The sequence below is a fragment of the Mobula hypostoma genome, chromosome 5, assembly GCF_963921235.1.
Source record: "Mobula hypostoma chromosome 5, sMobHyp1.1, whole genome shotgun sequence".
Lineage (NCBI taxonomy): Eukaryota > Metazoa > Chordata > Chondrichthyes > Myliobatiformes > Myliobatidae > Mobula > Mobula hypostoma.
The window spans coordinates 10,121,023-10,133,873 of NC_086101.1; the positions used below are offsets into that span (position 1 = coordinate 10,121,023).

General features: G+C 46.5%; 1 long non-coding RNA gene across 1 annotated transcript; it reads left to right on the plus strand.

Moving 5' to 3' along the window:
* Window positions 1-2,252: 2,252 nt before the first annotated feature.
* LOC134346572 (uncharacterized) lies at window positions 2,253-11,592 on the plus strand. Its single transcript, XR_010017957.1, has 3 exons — window positions 2,253-2,715; window positions 6,143-6,241; window positions 8,714-11,592. It is a non-coding gene; the product is annotated as an uncharacterized LOC134346572 (long non-coding RNA).
* The last annotated feature ends 1,259 nt before the right edge of the window (window positions 11,593-12,851 follow it).

The following is a 12,851-nucleotide window of genomic DNA, read 5'->3' on the forward strand; positions in this document are numbered from 1 at the left end:
TACAACACTCTTAGCCCTTATACAATTATGTTGAAAATATAATACTATATTTTAGTATTCCCGCTTTTTTAAAAAAGGAGGGAGAGAGAAACTGGGGAATTATAGACCGGTTAGCCTGATATCGGTGGTGGGGAAAATGCTAGAGTCAGTTATCAAAGATGTGATAACAGCACATTTGGAAAGCAGTGAAATCATCAGACAAAGTCAGCATGGATTTGTGAAAGGAAAATCATGTCTGACGAATCTCATAGAATTTTTTGAGGATGTAACTAGTAGAGTGGATAGGGGAGAACCAGTGGATGTGGTATATTTGGATTTTCAAAAGGCTTTTGACAGGATCCCACACAGGAGATTAGTGTGCAAACTGAAAGCACACAATATTGGGGGTAAGGTATTTATGTGGATAGAGAATTGGTTGGCAGACAGGAAGCAAAGAGTGGGAATAAATGGGACCTTTTCAGAATGCAAGCAGTGACTAGTGGGGTACTGCAAGGCTCAGTGCTGGGACCCCAGTTGTTAACAATATATATTAATGACTTAGACGAGGGAATTAAATGCAGCACCTCCAAGTTTGTGGATGACACAAAGCTGGGCGGCAGTGTTAGCTGTGAGGAGGATGCTAAGAGGATGCAGGGTGACTTGTATAGATTAGGTAAGTGGGCAATTTCATGGCAGATGCAATTTAATGTGGATAAATGTGAGGTTATCCACTTTGGTGGCAAGAACAGGAAAACAGATTATTATCTGAATGGTGGCCGATTAGGAAAAGGGTAGGTGCAACGAGACCTGGGTGTCATTGTACACCAGTCATTGAAAGTGGGCATGCAAGTACAGCAGGCAGTGAAAAAGGGGAATGGTATGCTGGCATTCACAACAAGAGGATTTGAGTACAGGAGCAGGGAGGTACTACTGCAGTTGTACAAGGCCTTGGTGAGACCACACCTGGAGTATTGTGTGCAGTTTTGGTCCCCTAATCTGAGGAAAGACATTCTTGCCATAGAGGGAGTACAAAGGAGGTTCACCAGTTTGATTCCTGGGATGGCAGGACTTTCATATGATGAAAGACTGGATGAACTAGGCTTATATTCATTGGAATTTAGAAGATTGAGGGGGATCTTATTGCAATGTATAAAATTCTAAAGGGATTGGACAGGCTAGATGCAGGAAGATTGTTCCCAATGTTGGGGAAGTCCAGAACGAGGGGCCACAGTTTGAGGATAGAGGGGAAGCCTTTTAGGACTGAGATGAGGAAAAACTTCTTCACACAGAGAGTGGTGAATCTGTGGAATTCTCTGCCACAGGAAACTGTTGAGGCCAGTTCATTGGCTATATTTAAGAGGGAGTTAGATATGGCCCTTGCGGCTAAAGGGATCAGGGGGTATGGAGAGAAGGCAGGTACAGGGTTCTGAGTTGGATGATCAGCCATGATCATACTGAATGGCAGTGCAGGCTCGAAGGGCCGAATGGCCTACTCCTGCACCTATTTTCTAAGTTTCTCTGTTTCTATGGTCATCTCGGGGCAGTGTATAGTGGTTGATGCTTCGGGCCTGCAGCAAGGAGCAGACTGGGAGGGTCCCTCACCACTAGCCAGGCAAGGCCTTGGTGCCTGTTGGCAGGATTTGACGATGAAGCGTTTTGACAGGTGATCTGGACTGCCTGCTGTGGGAACTAACACACTGTCACCAGAAAATCTGCAGATGCTGGAAATCCAAGCAACACGCGCAAATTGCGAGAGGAACTCAGCAGGCCAGGCAGCATCTACGGAAAAGAGTAAACAGTCGACGTTTCGGGCCGGGACCCTTCTCCAGGACTACCATTGTGTCAAGCGGGTCATTCTCCTGGATTGTCTGGAGGATGCTTCGTGCTGCACACACAAAATGCTGGAAAACCTAAGCAGCTCAGGCAGCATCTATGAAGAATGAGTACAGTAAACAGTCGACGATTCGTCAGTCATCAGGACTGAAACCTCGACTGATTACTCTTTTCGATAGCTGCTGTCTGACCTGTAGAATTCCTCCTGCATTTTGCAGGGATTTCTGTGATGCGCGGGTTTCCATTATCTGCAGATTTTCTCGTCTGGATGTGCGGCGCTGACCACTTCCTGACTGACAAGTGGTCAAATGTGTTGGCCCGGAGCAAATGTGACCAAGTACATTAAAGCAGCTTTCACATCCAGGAGGGGATAAACAACGTTGCTGCCCGGAACTTCCTGCGATTCTGAGCACAAACTCGGCGCTTCCATCGGACTGAAATCTACGGTCTGTCACTCAAACACATTCAGTGCCGAGGAGTGAGCCCCGCCCGGTGTGAGCGTTTGGAGGGAACAAGCGGGGAGCGAGTGTGTCTAGAGGGGAGGCTGGAAATCGGGAGTGGCGTCCCGGGCAAACGCTGCAGCACCGACCGGAGCTGCGAATTCTTTCAATAGTGGTGGTGGTGAAGAGACTGGCAGAAACACCGTGAGATGCTTCGTCTACACGGAAGATGCCCGGCTTTTGTTTACCACCGTGAAAAGGGCCTATGTTCTGCAGCTGCCTCCTGCTGCTGGGAGACGGGAGCTGCTGTGCTCTCACCGCTCCCCTGTGCAAGCCGACAGGCTGGAGGGCAAGGGAGAACAAGTACTATTTAAACCTTTGCCAAACAGGCAGTCTCGGGGTAGCCGAAGACATTGTGGAGACATTAGTGGCGATCTTTCAATTTTCACTGGATTCCGGAGTGGTAAGCAAATCAATTCCGGCGTATATTATATAGTTAAATTAAAAATGCAAAAACAGAAATAATATAAAAAGTGAGGTAGTGTTTATGGGTTCAACTTCCATTTAGGAATTGGGTGGCAGAGGGGAAGAAGCAGTTCATGAATCACTGAGTGTGTGCCTTCTCCCTTCAAGACCCCGTTCCTGATGGTAACAATGAGAAGAGGGTTGATGGGGTCCTTTCTGAGGCACCACTCCTTGAAGATGTCTTGGATACTACGGAGGCTAGTACCCAAGATGGAGCTGACTAAATTTGCAACTTTCAGTAGCTTCTTTCGATATTGTACAGTAGCCCGACCTCCCCATACCAGACAGAGATGCAGCCTGTCAGCATGCTCTCCACAGTACATCTGCAGAAGTTTCAAGTGTTTTAGGTGACACACCAAATCTCCTCAAGCTCCAAATGCTATGTAGTCACTGTCTTGCCTTCTTTATAGCTGCATCGGTATGTTAGGACCAGGTTAGATCCTCAGAGATCTTGATACCCAGGAACTTGAAATTGCTCACTCTCTCCAATTATGATCCCTCTATGAGGACTGCTGTGTGTGTGTGTACCAGTCTTCTGTGAAGTACACAATCAGCTTTTTGGTCTTAGATAGATAGACAGACGTACTTTACTGATCCCGAGGGAAACTGGGTTTCGTTACAGTTGCACCAACCAAGAATAGAGTATAAATATAGCAAAATAAAACCATAAATAATTAAATAATAATATGTAAATTATGCCAGATGGAAATAAGTCCAGGACTAGCCTATTGGCTCAGGGTGTCTGACCCTCCAAGGGAGGAGTTGTATAGTTTGATGGCCACAGGCAGGAATGACTTGCTATGATGCTCAGAGTGCCTCATAAGCCTCCTCCGACCATTTCCTCACTGTCCTCGAGGTTGCAGGTTTACTCCACCAGAGGCACGTAGCACGGTTTGAGATGCACCAGGTTGTGATCTGACCTTCCCAACGGGTGGAGGGGAGAGCAGCTGTATGCATCCTTAATGTTAGCATACATCAAGTCCAGAGTCCTCTCCCCTCTGGTTGTACAGCTCACATACTGCGTGAAGCTCACTTACTGACGGTGAGGCCAAGGTTGTTGCTGTGACATTGCCTAGCTAGATATAGATCCCACTCCTGTACATCCACTTGTCTCCATCTGAGATTCTACCAACAATGGTTGTATCATCAGTGAATTTATAGATGGCATTTGAGCTATGCCCAGTCGTGGGTACAGAGAGAGTAGACCTGGCAGCTGAGCACACAACCCTGAGGTGCACCCATGTTGATTGTCCGTGAGGAGGAGGTATTATTACCAATCCGCACAGATTGTGGTCTTCCGGTTTGGAAGTCAAGGATCTAACTGCAGTGGGAGCTACAGAGGCCCAGTTTCTGTACCTTATCAATCAGGACCATAGGAGTGATGTTGGTAAACACCGAGATATAGTCAATGAGCAGCATCCTGACATAGATGTTTGTATTGTCCAGGTGATCTCAGGCCATGTGAAGAGACTTTGAGATTGTGTCTGCCACAGACCTATTGCGGCAATTGGCATATTGCAGTGGGTCCAGGTCATTGCTGAGGCGGAAGTTAATTCTGGCCATTACCAGCCTCTCAAAGCATTTCATCACTGTAGATGTGAGTGTTACTGGATAATATCCATTAAGGCAGCTCATACTACTCTCCTTGGGCACTGCTATAATTGTTGCCCTTTTTGAACCAGGTGGTTGCTTCCAACCGCCAGTAGGTTGGCACAAGTTTTCAGAGCCTTACCAGGTACTCCGTCAGGGCCTGCTGCCTTGTGAGGGTTCACCCTCCTGAGAGACTGCTTGACATCAGCCTCTGAGACAGAGATCACAGGGTCACTGGATGCAGCAGGGATCTTCACAGGTACAGATATATCCTTCCCTTCAAAGAGGGCATAGAAGGTGTTGAGCTCGTCTGGTACTGAAGCATTGGTGCCATTCATGCTATTGGGTTTTGCTTTGTAGGAAATAATGTAATGTAACCTCCTACCTCCTACCTCGCTCAGAATTACTACTTTGCTCTTGAAATAGCCCTTCACAAATCATACCTGGTTTTCTTACGCTGATCTGGGTTGCAAGATTTAAATGCCGTAGAATTAGCCCTCAACCGACAATAAACCTCTTGGTTCATCCACGGCTTTAGCTTCGGGACTGCACAGCAAGTTTTTGTAGGGACACACTCACCCTCACAGGTTTCAATGAAGTTGGTATCAACTGAGGCATACTCATCCAGATTCGAAGATCAATCCCTGAATGCAGTCCCGTTAGCGTACCTGTGCTTCCCTTGTCCATACCTTCTTGGTCCTCACTACTGGTGTTGTAGTCTTCAGTATTTGTTGAATTCAGGGAGTGGAAGTACAACCAGGTGATCAGACTTTCCAAAGTGCGGAGTGGAATAGCATGGTAAGCCCTTTTGATCTTAGTGTAACAGTGCATCGTTTCCTCTGATACTACAAGTGATTTGCTGATGATAATTATTTGGTGATTTTTTTCAAGCTGCCCTGGTTAAAATCCCCTAAAATTTTGGGGAAGGCATGAGGTTCTGCTGTTTGGTGCATGTTGATCACATTGTTCAGAACATCCGGAGTCTGTTTGACATTGGCCTGAGATGGAATGTACAACGTGATCAAAATGACTGCTGAAATCCACCATGGCGTGTAAAATGGCCTGCACTTTATTGTGAGATATTCCAGGTCTTATGAGCAGAATTGAGACATCACTGAAACATTTGTGCACCAAGAGATATTGATCATGAGGCACACACCACCATCTCTGCTTTTGGGAGACTCAATAGTCCTATCCTGATGGTGTACAGTCAACCCGTGAATCTCAGTCGCTGTGTCCGGTATGGAGGGCGTTACCCTGGAGTCTGTGAAGCACAGGATGAACGTGATCCTAATGTCCCTATGATACAGCACCTTAGCTTTGAGATCATCAGTTTTATTTACCAGGGACAGTATGTTTACCAGCAAGATAGTTGATTTGGTAGTCAACAAACCTTATGTTTTTTTAAATGCAGTTGTAGCCCAAAGCAGCAGCAATGTTTCTGATGAGAAGTCGTCCTCTGTTGGATTTGAACAGTGATGATAGATTGTTCAATCGCATTAAAATATATTTACTAACTTTACAGACCTTGGATGCAGTTGTGATTCTCAATTGTAGCAGGCTGAAGCAGGAATATTTAGTCGTATCCTTTGAGCTGAACCACTTCAAGTTTGCCATTGAAGGGAACCCAGAGGTCTGAAACGATGACTGCTTACTCTTTTCCATAGATGCTGCCTGGCCTGTTGAGTTCTTCCAGCAATTTGTGTGTGTTGCTTTAGATTTCCATCATCTGCAGATTTTCTTGGGCTTGTGACAAAGCTATTGCACTCTTGCAGGAATAACAGACAGGATGGACATCAGAGAATCTGTAGATGTTGTTTACTTGGACGTTCAGAAGGCATTTGACAAGGAGCCACACGAGGCTGCTAAACATGGTAAGAACCCGTGGAATTACAGGAGAGATACCAGCATGAAGGGAAGATTGACTGACTCTCAGGAGGCAGAGACTGGGAATAAATGGGGACTTTTCTGGTTGGCTGCTGGTGACTAGTGGTATTCATTGTGGTCGGTACTGGGATATCTTTTCATGTTTTATGCAAATGATATGGATGGCAGAATTGATGTTTTTTTTGTGGCCAGGTTTACAGATAATATAAAGACAGCTGGAGAGGTAAGTGGTGTTCAGGAAGCAGGAAGTCTGCAGTAGGCCTTAGACAGATTAGCAGAATGGTCAAGGAAGTGGCAGCTGGTATATAGTGTCGGGAAGTTCATGGTGATGCATGTTGGTAGAAGGAATAAAGGTGCAGACTATTAAATGGGGAGCAAATTCAGAAATCAGAGGTGAAAGGGGACTTGTGGGGTCCTTGTGCATTATTACCTAAAGGTTAACATGCAGGTTCTAGTACAATGCTAGCGTGAATTTTGAGATGACTAGAATGTGAAAGAAGAATGTAATGCTGAGTCTTTATAAGGAGGAGGTCAGACCACATTTGGAATGTTGTTGGTAGTTTTGGGCTCCTTATATAACACAGAATGTAATAGTAATGGATAAGGTCCAGAGGAGGTTCAGAAGGGTGAACCTGGTCAGGAACAGGTTAGTTATGAGGAGCATTTATTATTGCAGTTTAGTAGAATGACGGGGTATCTCATTGTGACCAATCAAATATTGAATGGCCTACATAGAGTAGATGAGAGGATGTTTCCAATAGTGGGAGAGTCTAGAATCAGGGGCACAGACTCCTAATACAAGGACATCCCTTTAGTACAGGGGTGAGGGGAAATTTCTTCAGCTAGCGAATTGTTAATCTGGAGTTCATTGTCACAGACAGCTGTGGAGGACAAGTCATTTGAATGTATTTAAAGTAGAGGTTGATAGGTTCTTGATTTGTAAGGGAGTTGAAGATTATAGGAAGAATGCAGGAGAATGGGGCTGAGAGGGGAAATAAATCAGCCATGATTGAGTAGCAGAGCAGATTCGATGGCCTGAATAGCCTAATTCTGCTCCTATGTTCTATGGTCTTATTATCAAGTGCTATTTGATCCTGTCTGTCATAAACTTTCGCATCACGGATGTTTGGCTGAGCATTCTGGCGTTCCCTGTCTCTGCAGCCTCTTGTGTGACTTCGCCAGAGTTTCATACAGCCACAAGATGGCGCCAGTGAACCACGGTGCCGTTTGGATGCCTGCAGACCAGACAATGAACCCCTCAGTTGTCTGTGTTGACATTTTATGTACTTTGATAATAAATTTACTTTGAATTTGCCAACTTCTTATGCCTTAAAACGAAAGACTGTGTGGCGCGCCACTCCTCACACAGACAGCAGGTGGCCGTTGGCTCACAAAGAGTTCATCCGCCCTTGGACAGGTTTTGTTTTTAGCCCTGCTGGGTGCCTACAATCCCTCCTCCCTGGCAAACCGAAGTGCACCGGGGGTGTTCTGCTTGAGTCGCCGACAATGCGACCCGAGACAGGTAGTACTGGGCTACGTGGTACCAGTAGCAAGGGAAGGCCCTGACGCTGACGCTGGCCCCCAGGCCTGAGTCGACGTAGTAGTAGTAGTGCCAACTTCCATACTCAATGCACCGACAGATGGAGGCAAGCATGTCCTACTCCTTCCTGACTACACTGTCACTCATTGAGAGAGCTGTGGACATAGATCCCAAGATCCCTCTGTACATCAATGCTCTGAGAGGGCTGCCATTTGCTGTGTACTTTCCCCTTACCTTTAACTTCCCATAATGCATCCTCTCTCACATGTCCAGATTAAACTCCATCTGCCATTTCAAAGGTTTCAAAGGTACATTTAGTGTCAGAGAAATGTATGCAATATACATCCTGAAATGCTTTTGCTTCGCAACCATCCATGAAAACAGAGGAGTGCCCCAAAGAATGAATGACAGTTAAATGTTAGAACCCCAAAGTCCTTCTATCTCCCCCCTCCCACGCATAAGCAGCAGCAAAGCAATGACCCCCCTCTCTCCCACCAGCAAAAAAAAACATCGGCACCCCCCACCGAGCACTCAAGCGTGCGGCAAAGCATCAATAAAGACACAAGCTTGCAGTACCCCGAAGACTACTCGTTCACCCGGTAATTCAACATACCACAGGCTCTCTCTTTCTCCCTAATAAGGGAAAAAGAGATGCCTCTGTTTCACAGCCAGAGGGGAGACAATAAACAACTCGCTGATTTACAACGTTAAAAGTCTGTTGTGTCACTTTTTCTCCTCTGCCATGGAATTTCTGAATCTACAAACACTATCTCTCTAGTTTGCTCTCTTTTGCACCATTCATTCATTTATTCATTCTCTTTCTGTTTACTAATCTACCTATTTGTTGTCTATCTACTTGTTTATCTATTTATTTATTTTTATTGTAATTTATATTTTTATGTATTACTGTGTATTTCAGCTGGAAAACTACAGATTCTGTGTTATACTGTAGGCCAATGATAACAAACCTGTTCACAAACAAAGGAAAGTCTGCAGGTGCTGGAAATCCAAGCAACACACACAAAATGCTGGAGGAACTCAGCAGGCCAGGCAGCACCTATGGGAAAGAGTACAGTCAATGTTTCGGGCAAACCTAATTCTGATTCTGACTCACTGGACATCTCTCTTTTACTGGAAGTTGGAAATGAAGCTGAAAGCAACAATGAGGAGGAAAACTGTACGTTGGCCTTTTTTGCAAGAGGATTTGGATCCAGGTCGAACTTAAACTACAATAGTGTAATTATCAAAAAAAAAACATAATTCAAGCATGTTTCTGATCTGACAATGAGGAATTATGGTTTCTTACATCAAAGCAGGTCTATAAGAGATGAAGTCAGGTAGTTTTCCTGTGTCTGAGTAATCCCAGTGTATCCGACATCTCACAGTGTCATGTCTTCTCTGGATTGCCCTTTTTATTGTGATTGTTTGCATGCATTTTAAATTATTTAAATCACAATTTCCCAAACATTATATTTAGCCACTTCTTCACCCTCCTGCCTGACACCTCTATGTATCCCTCGACCCCTTGTATCTTCCCTCAGCTCAGTCTGTCCCCTGCTCTGAACAACATCAGGAATAGAAAAAAGAGGAGGTCATTCAGTTTCTCACACTTGCTGTCCTAACAGAAACACCATTCGCCTGTGCTGATGTCATCTCCATGAGTTCCATTCTTATTGAAAAAAAACCTACCACTGACTCTCTTGAACATACTGGCTCTCTAAAAATCCCACACCAAACCCACCCCTGGACTGTGAGCTTGAAATATTCACTCCTTCTTGGTGAATTAATTTATTATCTTCGGAATGGTCGTCTCCTCACTGTGACCCCTCCTTCTAGATGCCCCAGAAACCAGAAACATCAGCCCTACATCTTCCCTGTGAAGTCAGGAAGAAGTCTGTAAGATTCAGTTTGATGGCCACACATTCTTTGAAATTATGGTTTGTGTGATTTTGCTCCTGATAGTCCAACAGAAGAGGTGCACAGGGATGTGGCCATCACCTCATGCATACTCCATTCCCTACTCATGCCACACACACACACACATCTGGGCTGAGGCACAGAAAACTATGCCTACTGCCTCCCCTCTAACCCTCCAAACCTTGATCCTTCCTCTGACTGTTCCCTACCCCTCAATCACCACCCAGCCTCCCTTAGACCCTCTCTCCCACGTCTCCACGTCCTGCCTCTTCCTCCTGCATTCCCCACACAGACCCTCACTCCCACTCCACCTTCTGAGCCTCGGCACTCCCCCTCCTCTCCACATCCTCCCTCACCCCACCTCCATGCACCCCTCACCCCAGTCCATCCTACTCCCTCACTCTCCAGCTCTGTGAACATGACTTCATTTGCCAAAAGGCCCCCACCAGGGAGTCAAAGGTCATCACACACTCCTCCCTGTGTGGGTTTCTCTCTGCCCCTCTGACTCTCAGATTTCCAGTGCCTCGTTCTCTCCATCTGGGACAGTGGAACACAAGATTATGATTGAATAACTGTTACCAAGACAATTTTAATGGATGGCTGGGACTGGCAGCTCGGTATTCCTGAGCACAGCAGCTACAGGTGTGATAGAAATGGAGATCAGAGATCGGGGAGGGGGCGGGTCACGATGTCGGTTAGGGAGAGCATCACCACTCAGCTTACAGAGATGTTCCTGGGGGGAATTTGCAGTGAGGCTAAATTAGTAGGTTAAAAATAAGAGGGAGGCAAACATTGGAGCAATTTTCTCTACAGTACTTCAAGAGATACACTTAGGAGGGCATCCAGTGAGATTATAGTGGTTGAAGTTAGAAATGAGAGGAGGATAATCACTTTGTTGGGATTTAAGTATAGGTACCCAAAAGTCAGTGGGAATTGTGAGAGCCCAATTGAAGGGAGTTTGCAGATATCTTTTGGAATAATAAATATGCAATCAGAGGTGACTTCAACATCCTTAATATTGTCTGGGACAGAGGGATCTGCCAGGGCACAATTTGTAAAACGTGTTCCTGAAATTTTGACAAGCTTTATGTAGATAGTTCAACTAGAGAAGGGATTACACTTGACTGCCTTCTAGTAACTAAGGGTGGGGAAATGGTTAGTCTGTCAGTGGGGAAGCATTTTGCCCAAGTGAGCATCTTTCTGTGAGTTTTAAAATAATTATGGAGAAAACGGGTCTGTGCTGAACCTGCATCTACCTGAAAAGCTGAGAAGAAAGAGTCTCTCTCTCTCTGTCTCTCTCTGTCTCTCTCTCTCTGTCTCTCTCTCTCTCTATCTCTATCTCTCAGTCTCTTCCCCCCACCCCCTCGCTCTGCCTCTGACACACACACATACCACGTGAGCTCAGGTATTTACCTTTATCCACAGCCTCGTCTTCACTTGTGCTTACACCCAGTCTCACCTGAACCTCCCTCAGAATTGATCCCTCCTGTCCTCTCCTTCAGTGTTTCTCCAGCCCCCACTCTGTATACCCTTCCTCAGACCTCTTGCCTCCAACACTTGCCCACCCCTCCCTTTGCTGCACCCTGTTTCCCACATGGTACCTTCCTGTGACCCCTGCATTGGGCTCTCCTTCCCACCCGAGTGAGTGAGGCTGAGTGACGGATGGGGCGAAAGGGGCACTGGAACACTGAGTGAAGGAGGGGCAGAAAGAAACCCACACTGAGAACCACGTGTGATCTTTGATCCTTCACTCCCTGCTCTCCCAGTGAGGTTCCCAGGGCTGGACGATGGGAGAGGAAAGGGGTAGACTTCCATCTGACCCTCAACCTCATTCATCCTTTTAATGCTCTGAATTCTGGACTCTGCCAATCCAGCTGATAAATGTTTCAAAGTAAGACTCACAATGCGCTGGAGGAACTCAGCAGGTCAGTCAGCATCAGTTGAAAAGGTTAGTCGATGTTTCGGGCCGAAACTCTTCGTCAGGACTGAAGGAAGAACTTTGGGGAGGGTTTGAAGAACGCTGGTAGTTGAAAGAAGCAGTAATTTGAAAGACAAAGGGGTGGGGGAGGGGAAGCAGGGAGGTGATTGGCAGGAGAACAATGCGCAGTAGTAGAAGGAGGCAGATCTATGAGGGAGGTGATGTGAAATAGGGATAGAGGAAGGGAGAGGGTGGGAATTACTGGAAGTTGGAGAATTCTATGTCCATTCCAAGGGGCTGGAGACTACCTAGATGGTATATGAGATGTTGCTCCTCCAACCTGAGTTTAGCCTCATCATGGCAGTAGAGGAGGTCATGTATGGACATATCTGAATGGGAATGGGAAGCAGAGTTGAAGTGGGTGGCTACTGGGAGATCCTGTCTGTTGTGGCGGACGGAGCGGAGGTGCTCGACGAAGCGCTCCCCCAATCTGCGTCGGGTTTCACCGATGTAGAGAAGGCCGCACCGGGAGCACCGGATGCAATAGATGACCCCAAAAGATTCGCAAGTTAAGTGTTGCCTCACCTGGAAGGACTGCTTGGGGCCCTGAATGGTGGCAAGAGAGGAGGTGTAGGGACAGGTGTAGCGCTTACGCTTACAGGGATAAGTGCCGGGTGGGAGATCCGTGGGGATGGACGTGCGGATAAGTGAGTCGCGGAGGGATCGATCCCTACGGAAAGCGGAGAGGGGTGGAGAGGGAAAGATGTGCTTAGTGGTGGGGTCCTGTTGAAGGTGGCGGAAGTTGCGGAGGATAATGTGCTGGATCCGGAGGCTGGTGGGGTGGTGTTTACGAAATGTTTCAAAGTTCAGTTCATGGCAGTACCGCTTTCAACCAGGAGATGGGGATAGCGAGCTGCACAAAGTTTCACGACGAGAATCCCCACCTGCTGCTGGAAACCGGTACTGCAGGAAGAGCCGGGAAAATGTCGCAACTCTGCTGGAACAGGAGCGGGAATTTGTTTAGGGAATGGAGGCAACGGCAACAGGACCAACATTTACTGCCCGTCGACTGCCCTTGAGAAGGTCGAAATGAGCGACTTCAACTGCTGCAGTCAGTGCTGTGACATCTATTTAAATCAAATCTTCGACTCGATGGGCCGAATGGGCTGCTTCTGCTCCTATATCTTATGGTCAATTCCTTAATAATAGTGCTTACTGACAT